The sequence below is a fragment of the Pinus tabuliformis genome, chromosome 5_2 (genome assembly GCF_031772625.1).
Source record: "Pinus tabuliformis cultivar Carrire ecotype Pingquan chromosome 5_2, CPIR1, whole genome shotgun sequence".
Taxonomy (NCBI): Eukaryota; Viridiplantae; Streptophyta; class Pinopsida; order Pinales; family Pinaceae; genus Pinus; species Pinus tabuliformis.
Genome location: NC_142306.1, coordinates 97,078,915 through 97,104,223, shown reverse-complemented (window position 1 = coordinate 97,104,223; position 25,309 = coordinate 97,078,915). Strand labels below are relative to the sequence as shown.

Sequence of the window (25,309 nt, the reverse complement as noted above, 5' to 3'; positions counted from 1 at the left end):
GGGCTATAAGGCTAGTCTATCCCCAAATTGGAATGAAATTCCCTACAAAATAGTTGCTAGAGATTAACGTGTAAGGAATGCAACCTCACTTAAGTTGTTCAGTCAACAAATCAACAATATTCATCATAAAAAAACTTAACTAGTTGTTACGTATCTCACACTAACGATACATGTATCTGTGTATAGGTCTCACTCTCATACGAAGGGGATCAATACAAGAACATCATAAGATTCTAATAAACACAATGCCATTGGAGATGACAATCAAATAAAAAATAGGTACATGCCTAATGTAGAGGAGCAGTTCTAGGCATGTATAAAGGAGAATGCATTTTGTGTCTTAATTCCTCCAATTGATTTACAACTTCCTTAATATATGGCATTACAATAGGTGAAGGTGCATAACAACCAATTGCAACTTGAAGAGCATGAAGCAATTCATCATCTGTCAGGCTCCTAATTCCCATCAAAATTTTGATGTTGAAAATCTCCATGGTGCATTATTCAAGCATTGCAACCTTCACAATACTAGGCAAGTCCACAATCTCATTTGAGGCATTCTTACTTGGCCTCTTGCCCATCAATATTTCCAAAAGAAAAATACCAAAGTTGTAGTTATCAGTCTTGGTATTAGCCATCTTTATTTTCTGAAGCTCAGGAGCCTTGTAGCCTTCTAGACTTGCAGTCGCCATCATCTCGGCCTCAACATTAGAACTCATCATCCTAGCCAACCCAAAATCTGTGAGATGGGATACATAGTATTCATCAACCAAAAAATTCTTAGATTTAAGGTTTCCATGAATTATCGGTGTTTTAAGCCCTGTATGCAGATGGGTGAGCCCCCAAGCTACTCCAAGAGCAATATTTTACCTATGAACCCAACTTAGATGTTGCCTACCTAAACCATGAAGAAGATTGACCAAACTACCTTTGGGCATATAATCATAGGCCAACAACTTTTCTCCTCTTTGAAAAATTCCCTGACGACCTAAATTATTATGTGAATGTTGGAGACACCCCAAATTAGTAACTACAGGCAAGAATAATTCCCTTCTTCTAATAGTGCCTTCTTTAAGAAACCTAAGCACAATAGTACCTCCTTGAACCAAATTTTCCTTATACACAGTACCATAACTTGTTTCCCGAATACTTGTCCAGTTGCATTCAGAACATCTTCGACAATGACATGCTCCCCACCTTCAAACAAGACCAACCTGCCCTCCCTTGTTTCTTCTTCCTCAAACTCATTTGTAAACTCCCCCCTTATCTTCCTATCATGAGAGCTAAAAATGAAATCAAAATAGACAACGCAACAACCAGAGAAGCCATCAGACCAATCACAATTCTAGCCACTACACGAGGGCTCTCCTCTATCATGACCCTAGTAAAAATGTACCCATCATTCAAACAAAATCACAATTTGATATGTCTATCTCATTGTAATGCTTAGAGGGTGATATTGATGATGAGAATCCCAATATAGGAAATGATTTTGATGATATGTAGGTATTTATCGTAGCATGCCTTTCTTTTGACGTTATAGGCCATTTAGAGAATCTTTGTTAATGTATTTTTGGTTTGCAGATGTATTACACTAAGAGCTATTTTGGTTATATGCACTCTTTCCATATAAATGATAACTTTTACATATTTTTGTATAAATGGTTTGGATTATATATGTTTTCTCTTTAAAATTTGAATTATTTTATATAGTTTTTGGTCGACCAATTTTTTGGTCTAGTTTTTTCCCTTCCTGGTTCAAAGGGTTGGTCAGTTTGGTCATTGGTTTGACTCTGATAACATTGAGAAACATTGAAGAGTAGTGATTCAAAGTGATATTAGAGGCTAAACCTTGTTTATCAATGATATTTCTCTATTTGTGGTGGATATTTGGCATCTAAGGGAGGAGGCTACAACCCATTTTCAAGCTTGGAAGTGCCCACTATCCATTCTTCTTATTCCCAAGTATGTAAACAGTCAAATGGAAAGTTTGTCCCTTTTCCTTTTTGTCCTTAAAATGTGGATATGATGTTCATCCCTATTTTTTCTCTCCTTCAAATGCAGATTTCAAATCTATCTTTGTATTTTTTTACTTGACCTTCCATAGTTCATAGTTCTACTAGTTTGAAACTTGAACTTTGAATTTTAAAGTAGGTTTTCAATGTTGCATATTTGGATATTTATTTCCATTTACTATGGTCCCAAGAGTGAAAGACCCTACATGGATCCATGTTGATGTTTTCTATAGTGAGATGTACTACAACTTTTGCAAGAAACATAGGGATTCAAAGGCTAAAAAAACATTTGGCTGGTATAAGAGGCCAAGTTTCCCCATGCAAGGCACCATTAGAGGAGATTGGATAGATTAGAATTGAGATGCAAAGTCAGTTTGAAAAACTTGAAGAAGACAAGGGTAGGAAAAAGGAGATAAATAATGAAATAGAGAGGAAGAGGAAACTTGTTGCAATGGGAGAAAATGTTGGTTTTGATTTTGAGGTTGAAGACTCTTCCTCTATCCCCTATACCAATGTCTTGGACCCCTTCCATTATGTCCCTTCCCCTGCTAGTGATAATAGGCAGCCTAATGAAGAACATTCAAAGTTATGTCCCACCAACCCCCAACTCTGCTAGTGGCTCCCAACCATGTCAAACTCATTCCACCTTAGATACCCATTAGAATAAGAAATACAAAGATGCTACTTGTGAATACATAGCAAGATGCTAGCATGATTCAGATATCCCCTTCAATGCTTCCTTCTCTCCTCATTACCAACCGATGTGGGATTTTGTTATTGTTGCAAGAAAGGCTTCAAAGGCCCTGGTTTGCATGACTTGAGAGGATTTATTTTGCAAAAGAGATTTTAGCCATAGAGGAACACTTGAAGGATTTTAGAGCTTCATTTGGTTAAGTAACATATGTTAGATGGATGGATTGATGGAATGAATCATACAATCATAAATTTGTGGAAATTGGTGAGCCTCTTGTTAAGGTGTTGCAATTGGTGGATGGGGGAAGTTGTTCATGGGATACATCTATGAGGCTATGGATCAAGAAAAAGAGAAAATAAGGACAACCTATAAAGATAGAGTAGATAAGTATGGGCCTATCTAGGACATCATTGATAACAAATGGAAAAATCAATTCCATCGCCCTATACATGCAACTGAGTATCATTATAGAGTTCACTTAGGGGAAGATCAAACTGCGGAGGTCAAAGATGGATTACATACATGCTTGGAGCACATGGTCCCTAATGAGACAAAATAGCTGGAAGTACATCGATGGATCAATACTCTCACTACAGTGAGTTGGGTACCTTTGGAAAAAACCTAGAAAGGATTACAAAATATGTGGACCAACCAGGTAAGAAATTCCAAAGTATTTTTAAGATTGGTTGTTTAAACTTTATATACTTGACTTTTTATCCACATTCACAATATAATTTGTTGAACTAAATTTGTATTTGCAACACATTGGTGGGATTCAGTTGGTAGCTAGTGTCCTAAGCCAAACTTGTTATGCTTCTAAGTGTATGCACAATTGTTTTGTCTTTGAGTGGCTTCACACGAAAAAGAGAAACCATTTGGAACAAAATAAGATAAATGATATCATATTCATGCAATACAACCTTTGAATAAGACAACCAATTGCTAAAAAAAATACATTATACAAATCCCATTATGTTGTATGATATTGATCCAACCTCAGAATGGGTTGAGGAGTCTCACCCAGTAGAGTTTGATCTTGATTTTGATATTGATCACTTGGAGTTGGGGGGAATTGGTTTGGATCTAGATCCACTAGTATAGGAGCATACATAGCATTGAGCATGGCACATGCAAGCACAAGCTAGTTGAGTTTGTGCTTTTACTAGTACTATTAAAACCATTGCAATTGTAGATGTCCCTGAGGAGTCTGAATACTTTGAGGTAGATAATGATTTTGTAGCTCATCTTGAGGATCACATTCCAAGAAATGGTGATGATTTTGATGGTTGATCATGTTGGTCAATGATATGTACTATGTAATAATGTATTATGTAGTAGGTCAGACTCCAGTAGCATGTTGTGTGTTTTTTGGACTTTTGAGGCCACTTAGAGAGGAAAAGCCTCATTGATTATGTATTTTCTTGTTGATATGTATTGCACTTGGTACCATTTTGATATATTCACCCTGACATGGTATATACATGAGTAGACTTTGCATTTTTTGTCTCTAATGGTTTGAAATCTTTGGAAAATATTTTTTCATTAAAATTTACATTTTTTTAAACCAAATCATTGAAATCAGATCAGTCCTAGTCAATCTAGGTCCAAGTCCAAGTCCAAATTGACCGTTGACCAATTCCAAAGCCAAGTTTGAGTTTTAAAACATTGATGCACAGACAAAGAATATGAATACCCTTTGAGCCATGAAACCAAATATAACACATTGCAGTCTCAATCAATAAAATATTCCAACTGCAAGGTTATGAGTTCAATTACATGGATTTGGACAACTTTATAAAAGAATATAGGTCTAAGTTCCATCAAAGGATGTACTGAATAATGTCAAAATTCAAACGCATGCATCAATATCCTTCAAAATTTTGGGTATAGTGAATTTAATTTTATAAGCCTCTTGGAAAAATAACGATACAATCCATGCATCTCATTTAACTAGCAATAAGATGTTCTATATATGATTATCTGCAGTAAAACATAAACAAGAAATAGCATGTCTCAAACAATATCCTAGGTTGTTGATACTTTAACATGAGTTATGTATTATTTAGACAATTTTATAAGGAAAATCAAAATTCATTGCAAAATGAAATTTAATAAATATAGAAAGAAAGGACTTCAAAATATAACTATCCACAAGAAAACACAACAAAACTGGAATAAACGGGGGTAATTTTACATCACCCTATTTGATCTGCAAAAGCTCTATCCAGACCTGTAGATGGCACCCATGAAGCTCCATAAAAGAAGTTCCTCCCTCCTACAACAATTGCAACCTGAGAAGGAATAATTACTAACAAAGATAGATTCCCTCCTCCACTATAGATTTTTTTGTAGAATCTAGAGAAAATGAAAATTTTCTATAAATGTTAAAAATTAAAATACCTCTACACCAAGGCGATTAACTGCTACAATTTCTCTGGCTATTGATGATGTCACCTGTGCAAAAAGAAGATGAAATTCCAATTGTCAAATAATCTCCATGAAAACCAAGCCCCTTAATATTTAGGCAATGAAGTGGGTAATATTATGGTAATATTATTTAGAGATACAGTTGTACAACAATAGTATCTACATTCCATTCAACCATCTAGGAAGTGATTTTAAGAAGCAACCATGAAATATTGATATACCTTTGGGTCGAAATTTTGTGCATTCCCTGCTAAAGAAGTCCCACTTATTTTCAAAAGAATTCTATGCCATCTTGGGGTTTGTTGCAACTAAAGGAATGATTACTAACAAAGATAGATTCCCTCCTCTAGGATCCACAACACATTTTTCTGTAGAATCTGGAGAAAATGAAAAATATTTGTAAATGTTAAAAATTAAAATGCCTCTACACCAAGGCAATTAACCTGCTGCAATTTCTTTGGCTATTGATGATGTCACATGTGCGAATTACCGATAAAGACTAGACTAAAAGGTGGGGCAGCACACCAGATTCCAAGATACTTTGGTTAAAAAATTTGACAAGGATAAGACATGGATAATTATCCCAAGTCAAGTTTAAAGGGGAGAACACTAGTTAATCTTGATTTGTTAAATGAATCATTATGTTAATGTCAACATTGGTGGATTTCATGCCATCGTTTTCTGCCCATGGGTTTTGATGTAGTGAAGTCTTTAAAGAGGGTAATGTTAGGTTAACTTTAAATTGGTAAATGAGTGATTGTCTTAAGGTCAATAGTGGTGGATTTCGAGCCATGGTTTTGGTAGCCTTTGGATTTTGATGTAATTAAGCCTTTAAAAAGGCTTGGGATACTCCATTGTAATTGGCTTGGAGAATTGGTTGGCCTTTCTCAAGGGTACAATGATAACGTTGGCTGGTTTTCCCTATAAGGGTTTTCCAAGGTAAATTGTGTGTCAATGTGTGCATGATTTATGTGTTTTTTTCGCTGGTTAATCATTTCTCTCATATGATTTGCTTATTCCTAACAACACAAAGACTACCACTCATGGTGAATCAAATCTAAGTTAAAGTCCCCATCCCTTGTCTATAAATACATTTTTTTGAGTTACATCCATTTCTCTAATATCCATAAAGTTTCTATTTCAAAGATTTTGAAAAATATTTCAGTGCTATTCTCCTCTATTTTAAGTAAGCCAAATTTCATTCACAAAATTTGATTTCAATTTTAATTTTTGAATATTACAAAACATATAAATGTCTATGTTATGACCTGATAATATTTATGGCTATTAAAAAAAATGCAACCATATAACAATCATCCATATCAACTGAAACTTGAGTAATCCAATGGTTTTAGAAAATTAAATTTCACTTGAAACAATAGGTTCTGTTAGCAGTTACCAACTATTCTCCAGCAAGGAACATACTACTTATAAAATGGAAACACAGAAAATAATGAAAAAACATTAACTGAAAACACAGAAAACAATGAAAAAACATTAACCTGATAAAGTTAAAGCATACAAACAAAATAGTAATGGTTGAAATAAAAATCAATTGAATTTATGATACCTAAATTACAGCAGGCTCTGAACCTTGTTCTTCTCAATGCTTATGGATTATAAATTCAACTTATTGCATTATCAAATAAACATAATTATATTTAACTATATACAAGTTACTTCATTCTCCTTCCTCAAGCATAAGAAACTATGTAGCCTAATACCTGCTACTAAAAATTGTATCCGCTACAAGATTATTTTCAAGAAAATTATGTTCAAACACATTCACATGGGCTGAAATACACAAGAAATTTACTTCTACTCTTAATAGAAATGCCCGACAGAGCATAAAAATAGGCACAAATAAGCCTAACAAGTTTTAATGGTAGTTTATCCAACCTACATTATTGTCCAACAATGACTCAAAACCCTATAATTTTGTTCACAACTTTCACCTATCATTATTTAGGCATGGAAAATTTCCTCAATTGATCAATCAATTAGATATAATACATAATATCATTATTAACCCTCCAGAACAAAACACTAATCATTAAATACCAATATTTACAAAGAAGTCATCTTGATTAACCCTTGTCTATGGAAGAAGTTGTCTTGTAAGGTCAATGCTTCAAAGAATGAGACTTTAACTAAGGATTGATGGGGAATTTAATGGCCAACATAAACGTTTCAAAGAAAATAGGTAGAGATTGAACCCATACCTCTTGAAATTGAGTGGCATCTAGGGTGTTGAAGATCCTTATAAGAGTCCCATTTGTACTAGCAGTCGCAACGAGGCTTCCATGAATTGTGAGTGCAAAGCAGGTGATGCCAGAGTCATGGGAAGTTGTTGGGAACAGGATCCCCCAAGGACAGTTTTGGGGCTAAAATCCCATTCTTTGGCTCAAATTTTGTAATAAAGTTTTAAAGTCTCCTCATTTTGTGGTCACGGAGTGTGAAGGTGTCATAAGTCATAAAGGGTTGTCCGCCCTTATTTCGTAAAGTGTAAAGTCAGCTGTAAAGATCTACCCATGGTCTCCAGACCATGGGATTGTATAAAATGAGCTAAGTAAGTAAGCTCTAAGTATCTTGAGAAGTAAGAAGTCTTAAGCGATAAGGAGGAAGTCTTTAGAGAAGTCTAAGTTTCAGTCGTAGCGTAGGTAGAGGCTCTACAGCTGAGTGCACAGAGGCCTAGGGTGGAAGTCTGCAACTAAGTGCGCGGACCCCTGCAGCTGTGTGCACAGGGCGAATAGAGTCTATAATCATCTGAAGATATCAATAAAGAGAACCATTCTACAAATTTTGTGTCTTTATTTCCTGTTAATGCATCTTGTCATATTGTGTATGGATTCCATTTACAATACTTATGTGATGCGCAAATGTATGTAATTACATTGGTTAATTGAACGCAAGTAAGAATATCTAATTACGTGGTGCTAACTGTCATTGTTTAGTAAGATAAATAAAACACTTAAAGATAATTGGGAACTTGTACAATACGCTGTCAGAGTAGTGCAAAAGTACCTAAACTACAGGATAAGGTTGTGTGAAGGTCACTCGTACTCCTTCACGGAGGTACTGAAGGGAAAAATAAAGGGCTAGACTGACAGAGCCCTAGAACTTAACAACCTACGCGAAAGTAGGAACAAAGGGTAAAACCCGACATCAAGACCATCTCAAGGTGCAGAAACTTGGTTCCAGCATACCCCCATATTGCTTTGGGTGAGACTTCGATCCGTGCTCTGTGGGCTGATGACGAAAGGGCCAGTAGTGTGGGGATTTTTTTGGCTAACTAATGTTGAACCTAGGTCAGGCCCCACACAACCAACAAATGGTTTCGTTGCTGGGACCAGAATCTACATAAGACATGTGTGATGTCGTATGACTAGAATCCAACTAAGAAAGAGATCGGGGATTGGTTGGATAGGAATATCCACGAATTTGCGGCACAAGAGAAAAGAAATCCATGACTGAAAAAGGAACAGTAGCTGGACAGGTACCTATATACAGAGATCCGCGAGATATTTTTATGTTCCTTTCCGGCTGAGCTATATGATTGGATCGCGAAGCTAACGGATAGCCAAGGAATGTGGAGACTTGACAGTCTTATTGTCTGGACCCCGGAGTTAGTACAGAGATTGGAAGCCTCTGAGGATAAGATCATCCATGCTGTCAATCATTGGCTCAATTGCATCATAGGAGGGTTTGTGACTGAATTCGTGTTCGATACCTCAGTTAGCTAAAGCGAGGTGGAGCGATGCTTTTTCAAAGGTCTGGGAGGTAAGTGCTTGGAGTCTTTGGATACCTGGATTAAGATTTTACTATGTGAAAAACAGGTTATCCATCTACCTTGATGTTCAGAGCTACATGAAGTGGAAAGACTTACAAGAATGAAGGGAGAAAGGGTCCTGAATATAGTCCATTGATTTCACCTCCATTAGGTGATGAAGAGGGAGTAGCACAGGCTTCTCTGTGAAGTGAAATTTAGTTAATAAGACAAGGTTTCCCATGACTACCACCTCCACCCACACCACCTCCAACTTCACCACCATCACCTGTGACTTCACCCATACCACCTCCACCTCCACTGCAGTTCGACATGGAAAATTTAGTGAAGTTGCCTTTGTTCAAAGGCTTAGGAAATGAGGACCCGGACCAACTTTGGTTCGTTGTGAAAACTGTGTGGGAAGCTTAGGGTGTTACAGATGATCACATGAAGGAGGTAACACTGCTTAGTCCTCTGAAGGACCGCACACTAACCTGGTACATTAAATAATCTAATGATAATGTAAATGCTAGAGTGGTAGACATCTAGACCACGTTGAATAAAGAATTCAATAGGCCTAAATCTGAAGCATAATCAATTGTGGGGTTCAAAGAAATCGAAATGAAACTAGGTGAGACACCTTGGGAATTGGATCAGAGATTGAAGTGTAAAATCCACGAAGCCAATATGAACTTAACAGATGGAAAACACCGCGAATGGTTCGTGGCTTCGCTCTTGCCAGACCTAAGGGTTGCGCCATCACAACAGAAGATAACAACTCAAGCAGAGGCCTTGGACATTGCAATGAGACTGCATGAAACATTGATGCAGGATTCGAATGTGGGGGTTCAACAGATCCATGTGCAGTTGCAAAATATTTTCCTTGAAATGCAAAGTTTGAAGCTAGATAGAACAGTTCAGCCGAAGGTGCGAAAAGAGGTATGGTGCCTGAAATGCAAGGGTAAGAGACATGACAAATACCATTGCCCAATATTTGTGAACTATATTGCAGGAGGAGGACCGATGCCTTTGAGTCCAGAAGATCAAGCAGGAATAAGCACGGGGCCTGCGTTGTGGTGCGCTATATGTCAGGTAGCAAGAAAACATACAATGGATAACTGTCATTTGCTGCAGAAGTTTATACAAACACTGCAACAACTATTCTGCAACTTTTGTAGGTCTGTAGGGCATGATGAGTGCAACTGCAGAAGTTATGAATTGATGATGGATATAACACCTGCCTACAGGGTTCAGAAAGAAATGCGGCCCCCTGACCAGAGTGCAGGGATGGCATGAATAAGATTTCAGGGGCGCAGATGAGGCAGAGGCGGAGGAGGACCTAGCAGAGGTCAGGGATAGCTAATTTGCTACAATTTCGGGGGACCAGGACACTATGCCCATGATTTCACTAACCCAACACGTTCATCGTACAAATATTTCACTCTGTTTGATCATGAAATGGAGGATTGCCCTATGTTGATAGTGAGGATACGCAGATGATGAGGTCTGAGCCTCACAAAGAGGATCCGATTGTGAATTAGTGCTCCGAAGTGGAGTTGAAATAGGGGATAATAAGGGGAAATAGCCTGAAGACAATGCATGGGTTCGCAAAGATCTGGCAAAGGAGGTTGAATTTGATTTGGAGCGTTCACATGAAACATTCATGGAAGCAAAGAAGAGCTTTGTTGATGCCTCCACCTCAAGGAGCAAGGATAAGCCAGATCAGGAGATGGACCCTTCTAGCTTATGAACTTTCTAGAGGCCTGCATGAAGCTGCTACGCGATAGTAAGGTTGTGAAGGGATTACAAGAGCTTATAAATAGATGCACCAAAAACACTCCAAGTGAACCGCACGTGGTACAAAAGATTGGTAAGCATAAAACAAGGACAGGACGAGAGATGAGACTGACCACACAGATAGGAGAGTATGAAATGGATCGCGTTATTTTGGATTTGGGGTTTAACGTGAACATCCTACCAAAGCAGACTTGGGAGCGGATCGAAAGACCTACACTGCAGTGGTCTCTAATTCAGTTAAGGATGGAAAATTAGCAAAATATCATCCCCATGGGGTGACTGCAAGGGGTGACTGTAGATATTGAAGGTGCGAGCACGTTGGCTGACTTTGAAGTAATATAAATTGTGGATGACATCAACCCCTACCCTGTGCTCCTTGGAATTGATGGGCTATTGATATGAACGGGGTAATCAACCTAAAGAAGTGAAAGATGATATTTGAAAAGAAATCTCTCGGTGTAATAGAACCGCTAGATCCTACTAAAGGATTGCGCTATACTGAACTAGTCCGCGATTATGAGAGTGATGACGATTTGGACTGTATCTATAAGATAACAACGCGAGACCAAGATTGGGTGAATCCAAAAATGGATGGACGAATTGCATGGGATCACGAGAGTTCCTGCACCTCGAACTCTAATGAAGAATTAGAGTGTTGGAAAAATCGGTTGGATGAATTAACCACACTGAGCTATAACATGATGACTCGGTCCCTGCATTGTGTGTCATCAGAAGTAAGGAATCTGCCCACTTATGATGGCTTAAATGATGTAGATGTATTTTTGGATGCATTTGAGAGGGAAGTACTAGAAAAGCAGCACTTTTAGGCTTTGGATTGGGCACTGTATGCTATGCCCACAAGATGGTGGGGTACACACAAGGGTAGCTTTGATGACTGGCATGAATGTAGGAGGATGATGAGAACATGCTTTGGGAAGCTGAAAGTACGAATGACAGACAAGTATGACGGGAAGGACAATTCGCCCACACACTTGGCCAAATGGACTGAGGCTGACGAACCGAAGCCCCAACCTGAATGGGTGCACTTGTTCTATCACACCTTGGATGTCATCTCAACAAATTGGTACTGGGAAAGAGAGCTCCTCCATGGTACAAGTGAATGGGATATTCTGCACGAAGGACTCATAATGACATTCAACTTTGAAGACGGCCTTGACTGTATTGATGAGGTGCTACAAGAAGTGAAAGAAACAATATTTAGGTTACTGCAGGATCCTTTGGACCTGATTCAACCTGATTGGACTACTCAGCTGAGCCACGCACTGGAATGCTATAATGTGATTGCTGAAGAAGAAGATGAGGATCTGCAAAAGATTAACATCCATCAAACAGAAGGTCACTGTGAGGTTGAGGGATCACGGATTGAGAATCCTGATATAACCATGCCACTGAAAAGGAAATAGGTAAATATCTGTACAGAGGCAGAGCCCAAATTTGTGAAGATTGGAGATTATTGGGATGACGTGATGGTGGATAAGGTCGCTGAATTTCTCCACGAATACCAGGATTTGTTCCCTACCAAGTTCACGAATCTGAAAGGGATAATAGGAGACCTAGGTGTTATGAAGATAACGTTGAAGCCCGACGCGAAGCTGGTTAAGCAAAGACCTTACCATCTCAATCCGAAGTATAAGGAGAAGGTCCACTTAGAGCTAGACAAGATGCTTGCGACAGGCATCATTGAGCCCATAAAAGAATCTGATTAGGTAATTCCAATGGTGGTATAGGAAAAGAAGCAGAAGGATGAAACAAGGATATGCATAGATCTCAAGAAATTGAATGATGCTTGTGTACATGATCCTTTCCCAACTCCGTTCACTAATGAAGTGTTGGACAATGTAGGTGGCCAAGAAGCATATTCCTTCACTGATGGGTTCTCTAGGTACCGTTATATCAAAATTGCATCAAAGGATAGAAGCATGACAACCTTCGTGACTGAGTGGGGATGTTTTCAGTACACTGTAATGCCCTTTGGATTGAAGAATGCACCTGCGATTTTTCACGCATAGTCATTGTTGCGTTTAAGGAATTTATTCACAAGTTCATGGAAGTGTACTTTGATGACTGGACTGTGTTTGGGTTGGTGAAATTCCATGTCGCAAGTTTGCGCCTGATGCTGGATACCTGTTGACGATACCAGATCACGCTCAATCTAAAGAAATACCTGTTTTGTGTTCCTTTTGGGACCCTGCTGGGTCATGTGGGTTATAGACAGGGACTAATGGTAGATCCCAAGAAGATCGTGGTGACACTTAACTTGGAATCACCAAGGAGTGTGAATCAAATGCGCACCACCCTAGGACATACTGGATATTACAGAAAGTTTGTCAAGGGCTATGCCCAGATCACGCACCTATGGAAAAGTTGTTGAAAATGGATGTCACGTTCTGCTGGAATGAGGACTGTAAAAAAATCTTGGATGTATTGAAAGAAAAGACGGTCACAATGTCGATTCTAGTCTTCTTGGATTGGAAGAAGGAGTTTCATGTACATGTTGATGCGTCATGTATAACGCTGGGAGCAGTATTGACATAGGCCGGTGGAGGAGACTTGGACCATCCTATAGCGTTCACAAGAAGAAGGTTATCCAAGGCAGAGAAGAACTATTCCACCACCAAGCGTGAAGGGTTAGCCATGGTATACGCACTCCAGAAGTTTAGACACTATTTGCTGGGTGGCCATTTTAAGATGTATACAGATCATTCCACGTTGAAATACCTGGTCAATAAGCCTGTGTTAGGGGGGAGAATCTGCAGGTGGCTGTTATTGTTCCAGGAGTATGATTTTGAATTTATTGTGAAGCCTAGATGACTGAATGTGGGACTAGACCATCTGTTGCACATCTAAATGGGGGGAGAGCCCACTAATTTGGAGGAGGGATTTCCTGACGTGAAGCTATTTGTAGTGCACGTTGCAGATGGTCATTTTGAAGATATCATACACTTCCTAATGATAGGAACTGTCCTGGAAGGTTACACCATCCAACAGAAGAAGGATTTAGTGGTGTGTGCAGCAGACTTTTCTATCATTGCCAGGCATCTGTACAAAATGGGGGCATCATTGAAAGGAGAAGTATCCTCGCAGATGCTCATGGGGGTGCCACAGGAGGACATTATGCAGGGAGAGAGATCGCGCATAAGATTATACGTGCAGGGTTGTGGTGGGCAACCCTCCATCAGGATTTAAAAGCTTGCTACAAAGTGTGTGATGTGTGTCAAAGGACTAGAAGGCAATCATGGAGGGATGAGATGCCTTTGAATCCACAGATGACATTACAACCCTTTGAGAAATGGGCGATAGATTTTGTGGGACCCATTCAGCCCCAAGGGAAGAAGACGAGAGCGCGGTACATTATTACCATGATGGAGTATTTGACTCGATGGGTGGAGGCACAACTTCTGAAGGATTGCACAGGCACGATTGCCACAATGTTCCTCTTTGAGTATGTACTGACACAATTTGGGTGTCCAAAGATTTTGATGAGTGATTATGGTACACACTTTCTGAACGAGACGATTAGCGCACTGATGGAGGAATTTTAGGTATATCACCAGAAGAGCATGCCTTATCACCCGTAGGCTAACAGAACAGTGGGAGCATTCAATAAAGTGCGGGAGAATGTGCTGACCAACATTTGCAATGCTCAGTGAAGTGATTGGGACCTGCACATACCCATAGTATTATGGACCTATTGGACAACATGCAAGAAGTTGACTGGACAGACACCATTTAGGCTTGTATATGGTGTTGAAGCAGTGATGCCCATGGAATACATTGTACCTAGCCCATGCATAGCAGCACTCATAGGTATGATGGATCATGGAGCCCTGGAAGAGAGGCTCGCACAACTGGCTAAGCTTGAGGAAGAGAGATTTCTAGTTGGTTTTCACCAACACATCCAAAAGTAGCGCGAAAAAGCATGGCATGATCGGCACATTAAGCTGTGCGCCTTTAAGGTAAATGACCTGGTTTTGTTATATGATAGTAAGTTTGATAAATTTCCAGGGAAATTCAGAATGCACTAGTTAGGACCTTATGTCATTAAGGAGATTACCAATGGTGGAGCGGTTCAGTTGGTCAAATTGAATGGATATCCCTTCCCAAGAAAGGTGAATGGTAGTCGATTGAAGCCATACACTAGTGGTTCGGCCATGTGACTATATGTAGGTAGCACAGTCTTAGCGCTCTAGGAAGCTAAAAAGAGGCACGAGACTATAAACTACACTACCCAGGTTGGGGAGCTACACGATTGAAGGATTGTGTGAATCAAGGAAGTGTCATGGGGTTCATGGTAGCGCGAAGGAAGCTGCACTACCCAAGGAGAAATCGCGCAGGTTAGCCGGAAAGTGACCGTTAAAGTCACTGTTCTTGATTTGACGATATAAATGTGGCCAAATGGAGTGGGTGGTCGACATTTAAGACGAAATTTATGGATCAAATCCTTGAAAATTTGCTGCCAATCTCGCATTAATGAAGCGAATGTGGGGGGGATGATTGGATTTGAATTCAAAATGGCCTGTAAATTATAGGTGTCTTCCCAGTGAAGAACACTTGGCATTTTGAGAATTGAGTTGTTGAGCTCTCAGGTGCACATGAACCGCAAGAACTTCGAAGCTCTGATAGCCAGTTCATTATTTGAGACATTGCCGAAGGTGACACAGGAGTTATTGCAGAAAATCATGTCGGCACCCATAGAAGCTATGGATATCGAAGCAATGACAGTAGAGGAGTCGGTGCCGGAAATTGTTATGGAGGTCGAAGAAGCTGCTCCAGAGGTTGCCAAAGTATTAGCGGAAGTTCCAAAATCACCAAGGATGCTGAGACCAAAGCCAACCCCAACGATGGAGAGCGCAAAGGATAAAATGGCTAAGTAGCCTGCAATACCAGTGCACGCATTGCCAAGACGAAATCCACCGAAGGACAAGTCCACTGCATAATAAAATGGAAAAGCCATCAATCTAGAGCCGGAGGAGGAGGAAATCGAAGACATCCCGATGAATGACAAGGACTTGGGGATAGATGTGGAGGAAGTTGAAGTCCAGGGTGCTGACCCTACCACTTAGTTGCCTGAGTACATCCCTTCACACAAGGGCAAGACCAAGGTGCCAAAAGATATCGATGAGAGCAAGGTCCCCTTGCAAACCCCTCTACTGCTCGATGAGATTGTCTTCGAAAGACTGCGCTTGGGGTGGGCTCCTCTGTTAAAGCTCAAAGACTTGGACTTAGTTGACCATGAGAAGTTCCCGCACTTGGCAACCGAGCAGCTAATGCATCACATTATTGACACAACCACTAGGATGACCGCATTAGAGCCATAGAAGTGGCTCAGAGGAGTAGGCAAGGCGAGTTTGCTAAACCTACTATGGGTACCGCACTACAACCGCACACTGATTTAGTCTTGATCATCAAGCAGCTACTACGCTTGGTGCATGATGGGTGTCTGTGGCTGGAGGAGCCAATACCCATCACTAATAGATTGCTCCATAGGATCACGCAATTTCCCTACACAGGAGAAAATTCGGCCACCGTATTTGGCGGGAAAGGTGGTGAGCAGGCCCTTGTGGAGGCCATGAAGGAGAAGTTTAAGCTAGTGAAGAAGTCAAGAGGATAAATGACCCTTCTATAAAGGTGGCTACACAGATTTTGGTAGGGAAGATGATGAAGAAGTGTCACGTTGATGAGGTGTCGATGCCTGTCGTCGAGCTAGTAGCCTAGTGCACCAAAGGAGTCCAGTTCAATTAGGTGCACTATCTCTGTGGTGAGTTCCTTATGAACTGACGCGAGGCATAGGATCTCAGAAAACCGTTCCACTACGTGTGGCTCTTGTTGTCTATTGTGCTGGTAGCATGGGAGCTGCCAGAGGATAGTCAATTCCCTTCAGTCACACCAGACCTACCAGAAGTAGCGAAGTACACTTTGTTGTGGGTGACCAAGGATGCACAATGCATCAAGAACAACAAGATCTTCTGGATCTTGATGGAGATGAACATCCATATGGCCATAAATCACAAACCGCGGTTGTCACATGAGGTGTTTGCCAACCTATAGGGCTATGCAGAGTTTAAGGCATATTTTCACCATGTGTCCATCAGGGCGCGGAAGGACCCTGTGCAGATATGGTATTACTTGTCTTACTTGGCAATGGATGATGCCATTGATATAGTACTTGATCGTTGGTTGGCAGAATGGCGCACTACAACAGACTTGGCGGTGGGAGGGAGAAATTCCACCACGCAGTGCAAGAAGGAGGAGGCCAAGCTCAAGATGACGCAGCTTCCCAAAAAGAGAAAGAAGGAGGCTACTGACAAGGCCCAGAAGGAGCACGATGCTACTCAATAAACGGAGAATAAAATAGGTGGAATAGAGCGAGGCCCTGACAAAGGCGCGAGGTCGTCTTCACTCGAGACAGAGGAAGAGATAGACGAGCAGACAAAGCAACATGACATGAACCCATAGGTGACATCCACCCTCATCAAGTGTCCAAAGGAGTAGGAGAAAGGAGAGTCCAGGAAGAAATCCAAGGCCACTAAGACATCACTAGACCCAATCACCCTCACAAAGGGTGATTTGCATGACATTGGCGACACGGTGCGGGATGTCACCGCGGAGGCCCTACAACAGTTTGAGAAATAATAACAATTAATATTAGGGGCTATCTAGACAGGTCTGCAGGATCTGCAGACCCACGCATCACAGGCTGGCACGATGTTGACCAATCTTTCTATCAGCACTTTAGAAGTTGCTGAGATGCTGCGTGCAAAGGTCTCTAACACGATATTACTGCCTGATGGAGCATTGACCATGGAGAATGAAGCTGACAGGCCCACTATCAGTGCCCTGAAGGGAGTAGGGTTGAATCTAGTAGTGCTCCCTGGTGAGGCACTCCACCTATTGGAGGATGGAGTGATTGCAGAGTTAAGGGCTCATGAGTACTGCGCCCTATAGGTGATCAACGAGTAGCAGATTAACAATGAGCAGATGGCCTTACAGTGAGACTCTGCCACCGCCATCATGACCGAGTTAACTATTCAAACCAAACAAATCATTGAGGTCATAGAGGAGGCATGCCGAATGGTCACAGAGTTGGCCATTCCCGAGGAAGAAGCATTCGAGGTGCACGTCCGCAAGCTGGCTACAGGGGAGCGTGATGCTCACACAAATATGGCTCAGATTCAGCTGGAGTTGAACCTTCAGATTACTGAATTGTAGTTGAAGGCCCAGCCTTCAACCTCGCCAGAAGTAAAGGAGCAGTGTGCAACCACTGTCACAGAGGCAATAGTGGCGGTTGACAGTGCAATAGCAGACTACACACAACTTTTTGAGCAGTTGTTCGAGGTCCTGACGATCTTGTAGGAGGACCCTAATGTACAATGACTAGATACAGAAGCGCTAGAACTACAATAGTTTCATGATGAGTTCAATGGCACAGCATGAACCGTCGCGCTCACACAGAAACAAACAAAGCTACAAGAGGCCAAGCAATTGAAAGAACGGGTGGATGTAGCACAACACAAGGAAGCAGTGCCGAAGGCATGACTGAAGCCTTAGCTGGATGAGGCTTATGCAGTTATGGCCTCTATTGAAGGAAAGCTTGTGACTCTACAGGAAACTCAGCAAAAGCTTAAGATCAATAGTTCAGGAGAAGTGACCGAGCAGATGGTTGAAGAAGCAAAGCAAGCGGCTGCACAGTGCACTGCCGAGGTTGCGGTCATACACGTTGAGATGGGAGGTCTTTGCACTAAGATCTTTGCGCCCACCGAGTGACTTGAGGGTGAGTCACGATGTTTGTGCTGGGGGCCTATTGGGAACGAGATCCCCCAAGGACAGTTGTGGGGCTAAAAGCCCATGTTATGGGTCAAATTTTGTAATAAAGTTGTAAGGTCTCCACATTTTGTGGTCATGAAGCACGAAGGTGTCATGAGTCTTAAAGGGCTATCTACCATTATTTTGTAAAGTGTAAAGTCATTTGTCCGTGGACCATGGGATTGCATAAAAAGAGCTAAGTGAGTAAGCTCTAAAGAGCTTGAGAAGTAAGAAATCTTAAGCGATAAGGAGGAAGTCTTTAGAGAAGTCTAAGTTTCGGGTCATAGCATAGGTAGAGGCTTTGTAGTTGAGTGTGCAGAGGCCTAGGGTGGAAGTCCATAGCTGAGTGTGCGAGCCCCTGTAGCTATTTGCGTAGGGTGGATAGAGTCTGTAATCATATGAAGATATCAATAAAGAGAAGCGTTCTACAAATTTTGTGTCTTTGCTTCATGTTAATGCATCTTGTCATATTTTGTACGGATTTCATTTAAAATTCTTATGTGATGTGAGAATGTATGTAATTACGTTGGTTAATTGAACGCAAGTAAGAATATCTATTTACGTGGTGCTAATTGTGATTGTTTAGTAAGATAAATAAAACACTTAAAGATAACTGGGAACTCGTACAATACGCTGTCATAGTAGCGAGAAAGTACCTGAACTATAGGATAGGGCTATGCAAAGGCCACTTGTACTCCTTCATGGAGGTATTGGAGGGCATAATAAAGGGCTAGACTGACAGATCCCTAGAACTTAACAACCTATGTGAAATCAAGAACAAAGGGTACAAACCAACATCACTACCATCTCATGGTGCCGAAACTTGGTTCCAACATCCCCCCATACTGCTTTGGGTGAGACTTTAGTCTGCGCTCCATGGGCTGATGCCAAAAGGGCCAGTAGTGTAGGGATTTGTTTGGCTAAGTAATGCTGAACCTGGGCCAGGCCCCACACAACCAATAAAAGTTTTGAATTTCATCCTCCTGAGGCCATAGTGCTCGCATCTCACATGCCCATGGTGCAAGCCTGGGTAGGCCAACACGAAGCTATTGGGAGCATGAGAAACAACAAAAAAACCCCTCTGTTTCTCCATCATCTTAATCTGATACAACAACTTCAAATCCATGATATTATACACATAAATTTTGTGCTCCAATCCACCAAAATCTGATCGTCTCAGATTCATGGATCGAACCTTAGACCTGAACAATAATTATCTGATACAATAGATCTAATGATCATTCCATATCATGACCTTATTGGGTGGGTACTGGGGATTCGAATCCCCACCCACGATGGCAGAAATATTACATCAAAATAAAATCTCCACAATGCCAATACCGCCATTGTTGAAGTCCCTTCTAAAGCTTTCTCTGAACAGATCGCAGTTGTAAACCTAGAAAAAGGATAATTCTCCGATACAATGGCTCTGATGATCATTCCATATCATGACCTTATTGGGCGGGTACTGGGGATTCGAATCTCTACCCACGAGGGCAGAAATATTACATCAAAATAAAATCTCCACAATGCCAATACCGCCATTGTTGAAGTCCCTTCTAAAGGTTTCTATGAACAGATCACAGTTGTAAACCTGGAAACCCTACTCTGTGCCACAAGGAAAAACATACGAAGTCATGTTGAATGATACGTAGAGCAATGAGGATTTTTCACTGGCAGTCTTCGGGGAAGACGATGAATTTGGATTTGGATATGGATCGATGGATGGGTTAAGCATAGGTGTAGTACTATTGTTGGGTGGTGAAACTACCCGGTGAAATAGTCGTTGTCGTCACCATTAATGAATTGGGCAATCACCTTACATACAACCTTAAAAAGAAAGCAACCCAACCCAAATAAAGCCTTAAAATACATCTTTCACTTTCTTTTATGAAAGGTAATAATTCAATTTTGATTTTTTAAATTAATATCATTGTATAATTTTTTTTCTTTAAAATACATCTTTCACTTTCTTTTATGAAAGGTAATAATTCAATTTTGATTTTTTAAAATTAATATCATTGTATAATTGTGTTTTTTGTGCAAGGTAATCTCAAACATAAAATGTGATAATAATCAAATATGAACATTAGGCATACATTTTGAACGAGTCCTCGAAGGTATTTTAGCTTTCAGTGGTCCTTCCCTCAGTTTCACTTGCCTCAGGGATTGCAATTTCTTGTAGCTTTTGGCCATCAAAATAACACTATTCTCATTGTCGTTGTTGGCCTAGATGGAAGGTCACATGGTGAATCTATATTGGCTATGTATGTTACTATTGGGAAGGAATTTGTTAGTATTATTCATATTTAACAAGATTATGATTTTTCATGATAAAACCAATGTAGAAATATACTAGTAAAGGAAAAGTTACAAGTTCCTAACTACTTGAGCATTGTTATTTCATGTAAGAAGCTTTTATGGTGTAAAAGAAATATGCTAGATTTATGAAATTAGATGAATCTAGTGACAACTGATGTTTGTTGATTTGATCTTGTAAGTGGTGGTGAAATGTTGTAAAATAACTATGTGATATTTTCTAATATCAAATGTATCTAGTGCCCCCCCGCCCCTTAAAAAAAAGTGTAATTTTCATAACTTTCTAGGGAGTTTTCAAAAATTTCCCTTAAATCACTAAAAAAAATAGAGACTATTTTGACAAGACCGTCGCAAGCCTAAAACACTCCTAAAGGTATTTTTATAGTAGTGTTTCCATTATTAACCCATTACAAATAAGTAAACCAATATAAATTTGACATCAAACTGACATTGACAAGATTGAAAATAAGGGAATTTCAAATTTAGAATGGTACAAGTTTTAGAGATATATCAGGACAACGATCAATAATCAAGATAGTCTACAAATTATGGTTTTGAAAGGTAGATATATTAGCATTGGAAAAATATTGATTAATATGTAAAATATAGTTGTACCCTATATCTCCTATATAATATGGAAAACAAGAAAAAACCCTCACCTCATGAAGAAATCATAACATAAGTGGAAAACGTAGTTGAGAAAGATGTCGTAGAGGATATGGAACTCAATGATCTTGATTTGTCACACATGGTAGAGGCTTGAAACAGAAGAAGAGAGATCTAGTAGAATGCCAATAGTTTTCTTTTGTTGTAGTAGTTCAATCAGAAAGTGCCAGGAGAAAAATAAAATTGTGTTAATTACCATATAGAGTTAGAATATTGAGATTGTAGTAGAGTTGAACTAGTTCTTTAAAATCAAGAGAAGAGGAGTAGTTCAAGAAAGGAGCTCATAAAAGGTTGGTTGAGGAGATTGTGACATGGATAAAGAATTTTGTTGTGGAAGAGGATTACGTGTCTTTTAGTTCTCCAACCATGGAAGTGTAAGCACCAATGCCTCGAGGTGACCTAGAATGGATTGATTGATATTGAATAACTAAGAGAATAAGGTGTCATGTAGTAAGCACATGCACAAAGAGGGAAAAATAGGATTTGAATCAAAATGCAATAATGAAGAAGTGGTAGATGAATAGAATGAAGGGGATTTGTCACAATACTATGGTAGTGAAGAGGATTATTAGTGAGGATGGAAACATGGAGGCACAAGTAAAAGAGTTCAAAAAGTTTCAAAGGTGTCAAGAGGATACCAAACATTTGTTCAAATAGGGGGATTTAATAATTGGAAAGATCCTGGAGAGAAGAATAGGTGGTGATAATATGTCTAGAAATTTTGAAGAGAAAAGAGCAGTGATGACATAAGGAGGTGAGCATGTTCTATTAGATGGATCATGGTTGTCCAAAAGGAAGCTTCAGTTTGTAATTTTTTTATTAGCCTATGGAGAGACATATCATCACAAAATAAGAAGAGGAAGAAACACTTGGTAATGTGTTCTAATTTTTTGAGCTAGAGGAAGGTCAAGTAGTAGACATGCTACAACCTAAGAAAAGTGGATCTAATCCAAACCAATCCCCCTATGAATTTTAAAAGTATAGAGGTAGTCCCAACTTTTTCTTATACTTTTGACTTGAAAGCACCTTTTCTTAGTATTTGGGGTATAGTATTAGTGAAAAACAAAATGAAGGTGAAAATAAAAGCATAAGTGCCATATGTTACATTTGAATTTTAGTTCAAGTAGGGGAGTAGGCTTGATTATTCAAATAGGTCCATAATTTTTTATCTTGGTGAATAATCCAACCAACGATATGGTTATAGTTATTCCAAGATCTTTATAAAGGGTGATGGTGATGTAAAACCACATTGGTTCTTATGTAGATTTATCTAGAGGGTGAAAAGGATTATAGTGCTAGTTTCTAAGTCGATAAAGTTCCTAATGACATTGTGGGGGAAGCTTCTCTAATGGTGCATGAAGTTCATATAGATTTATCCCTATGGTGTAGCTAAGGCCTTGAATGAATTAAAGGTGGGATTTATAGCTAAGTTCTAGAGGCTAAACATTGAACAATAAATTTTGACTAAGCTAAAGGAGATTAAGAAAATGGTTGGAGAAAGTTCTCAGGAGTATGATGAAAAATTACAAAACTTGATCAACAAACTTTCCTATACTATCCATGAAACTCAACACAAATAATGATCCATTCAAAGTTTGTTTCTCTTTAATAGTGTACCATTAATGAAATAGTCATGGGTGACATAGAGGGATGCCTTATCTTAGGCCATGAAGATAGAATCTTGAAGGGTGAACATTCATTTTACTAAAAATTGTCATGCTTGGTAGGATCTAAGAGAGAATTATGTAAGGAGTTCCTTCAAGGTAAAGGACATTGGTATTACTATTGCTAAAGGGGTTGGCCTATGATGATATGTTGATAGCTATTGCTACAAGAGCATCATTTGAACACTTTATTTCAAAATTTATATTTGTCCTTGTGAATATATTAGATATTTCTAGAAGAGGAAGTTGGTTTCCTTGTTTCCCTATAATTCTATAGAATTTTTAATTACATTTTTAGGATAGGAAATTTTAGCAATTTTAGGTAGAAGTTAGGATGTTGTTTGATTTTAGGGAATTTGAATTTATCTGGAGAGTTTTGTATCTGATTGCCTAATAATGTATAAATAAATCCCTTGATCATGATAATGTAGCAATGGGAATTGTTAGAAAAGAAATTTGTAGTCCCATCGAATGGTCACATCTCCTAGCTTATGTTCCTAAAAATTATTGTGTGATTTCATGTGAACTAGGTTTAATTGTATTCTTATCTAGATCTATTGAGTTATACTAAGGATGGGAAAGATCATTTTGATGTCTTTTATATACTAGAGTTTAGTTCTCTACCTCTAGTTCTCAATCTATTTTATGTACAAATGATTAATTTCATGGTGATTGGTGATTGATTTCAAGTAATTTGGTTTTATATGTATCTTGAATGTTGAAAAAGGTCAACATATATAGAAAATGCATGGTGAAAACATGGGATTAGAATGTTTGAGGGCTATAGAATTCCAAGAAAAGGAAATGTCATTAAGACTAAAGAAGATTTTATATCACCAAAGCATTGTGGCATGTAACTATCCAAGAAAAGAGTTATTGATAACCTATTATATGTTTTGGTAGCACTGAAATTAAGATTCTATTAGAACATGAAGAAAAGGTGGAGCATTGGGGATCATAATCTTGCATTCAAAATTTGATCGAAAATCAAAGATTAAATGGGGAATGCGTCCAACTTGAGAACAAATGATTGATTAGAGAATCTTTGTTTATGAGGTTTATGAATAGATTCATCATATTCAAATTTCATTGGTAGTTCCTTGTTTAAATGTTATAGTTGTTAAACTATTTTAATTGTTTTTGCAAAAACATCAAAGGCATCGAAGAGCCTTCTATAGAGAAACTCATCCATGTTTTATTGTTTCGTTACCCTAATTTTTTCTCTAAGATCCAATTTTTATTAGTTGATTATACCCACATTTAGTGCAAAAACCACTAGTAGAGTTTTAAGGTGTCTTAAAGATGAGGTAAGTTGAGGTGTAGGATTATTTGTGACATCCTATGTATTTTTCAAACTCCAATACACCATATATAATTCCTATGTATTTTTGAAACTCCAATATAAAATCAATATTACTAAGAGTCATCAAGGCCAACAAATATATCTTCAACCATATACATCCCCAATGGAACTAAATGGTTGCAGACAACTTATATACTTACTTCCATAATAACCCTGTTTTGAGGTAAATTCCAACAACACTACGAACATATGAACCCTCAATTACCCCCAAGAAAAATTGGGCTTAAAAAAATAAATATTAGAATGATTGAAAATGATTTTTAGTACTCATGATTAAATAACCTCATGAAACATGTTTTTCACTAGAATTTACCTGATCTTTAGAAAGATATCCATTGGGTACAAAAAAAATCCCATCACTCTCATCATCTTCTTGGATTAAATTTCATCCTCAATATTTTCTTCCTCCTCATCCTTGTCACAATCATAAATGCTTTTCCCAGGAGCTTCCTGAAGACATTTGATAAATTAAGAAAATCTTATAAAAATATTGATAAAGACTCTTTACCAAAAATATTTAGTGATGGGTACCTTTTCCCACTCTTAATTGCTATGAATATCATAGTCCAAAGAAGAGTCTTAGTGGGGGTTAGGGGTTAAGGGTCATGGGTTAAGAGTATAAGGGCTGATGGCTTAAGGGGTTTGTGGAAATGAGGTTAGGGGTTAGTGCCTTAAGGTTTAATGGGTCAAGGGGTTAATGGGTTATGAGTTATGAGATTACAGGTTAAGGGATTATTGATTGGGGGTTAAGGGCATATGGAATTTAGTGGCTAT

The 25,309-nt window shown here is 39.0% G+C and overlaps 2 pseudogenes; both read right to left on the bottom strand.

Annotated features, from left to right (window-relative positions):
- Positions 1 to 287: 287 nt before the first annotated feature.
- Positions 288 to 1,377, bottom strand: LOC149157690 (putative kinase-like protein TMKL1 pseudogene; annotated as a pseudogene).
- A 3,527-nt stretch (positions 1,378 to 4,904) lies between these two features.
- On the bottom strand, positions 4,905 to 20,719 carry LOC149157689 (autophagy-related protein 18d-like; annotated as a pseudogene).
- Positions 20,720 to 25,309: the final 4,590 nt, after the last annotated feature.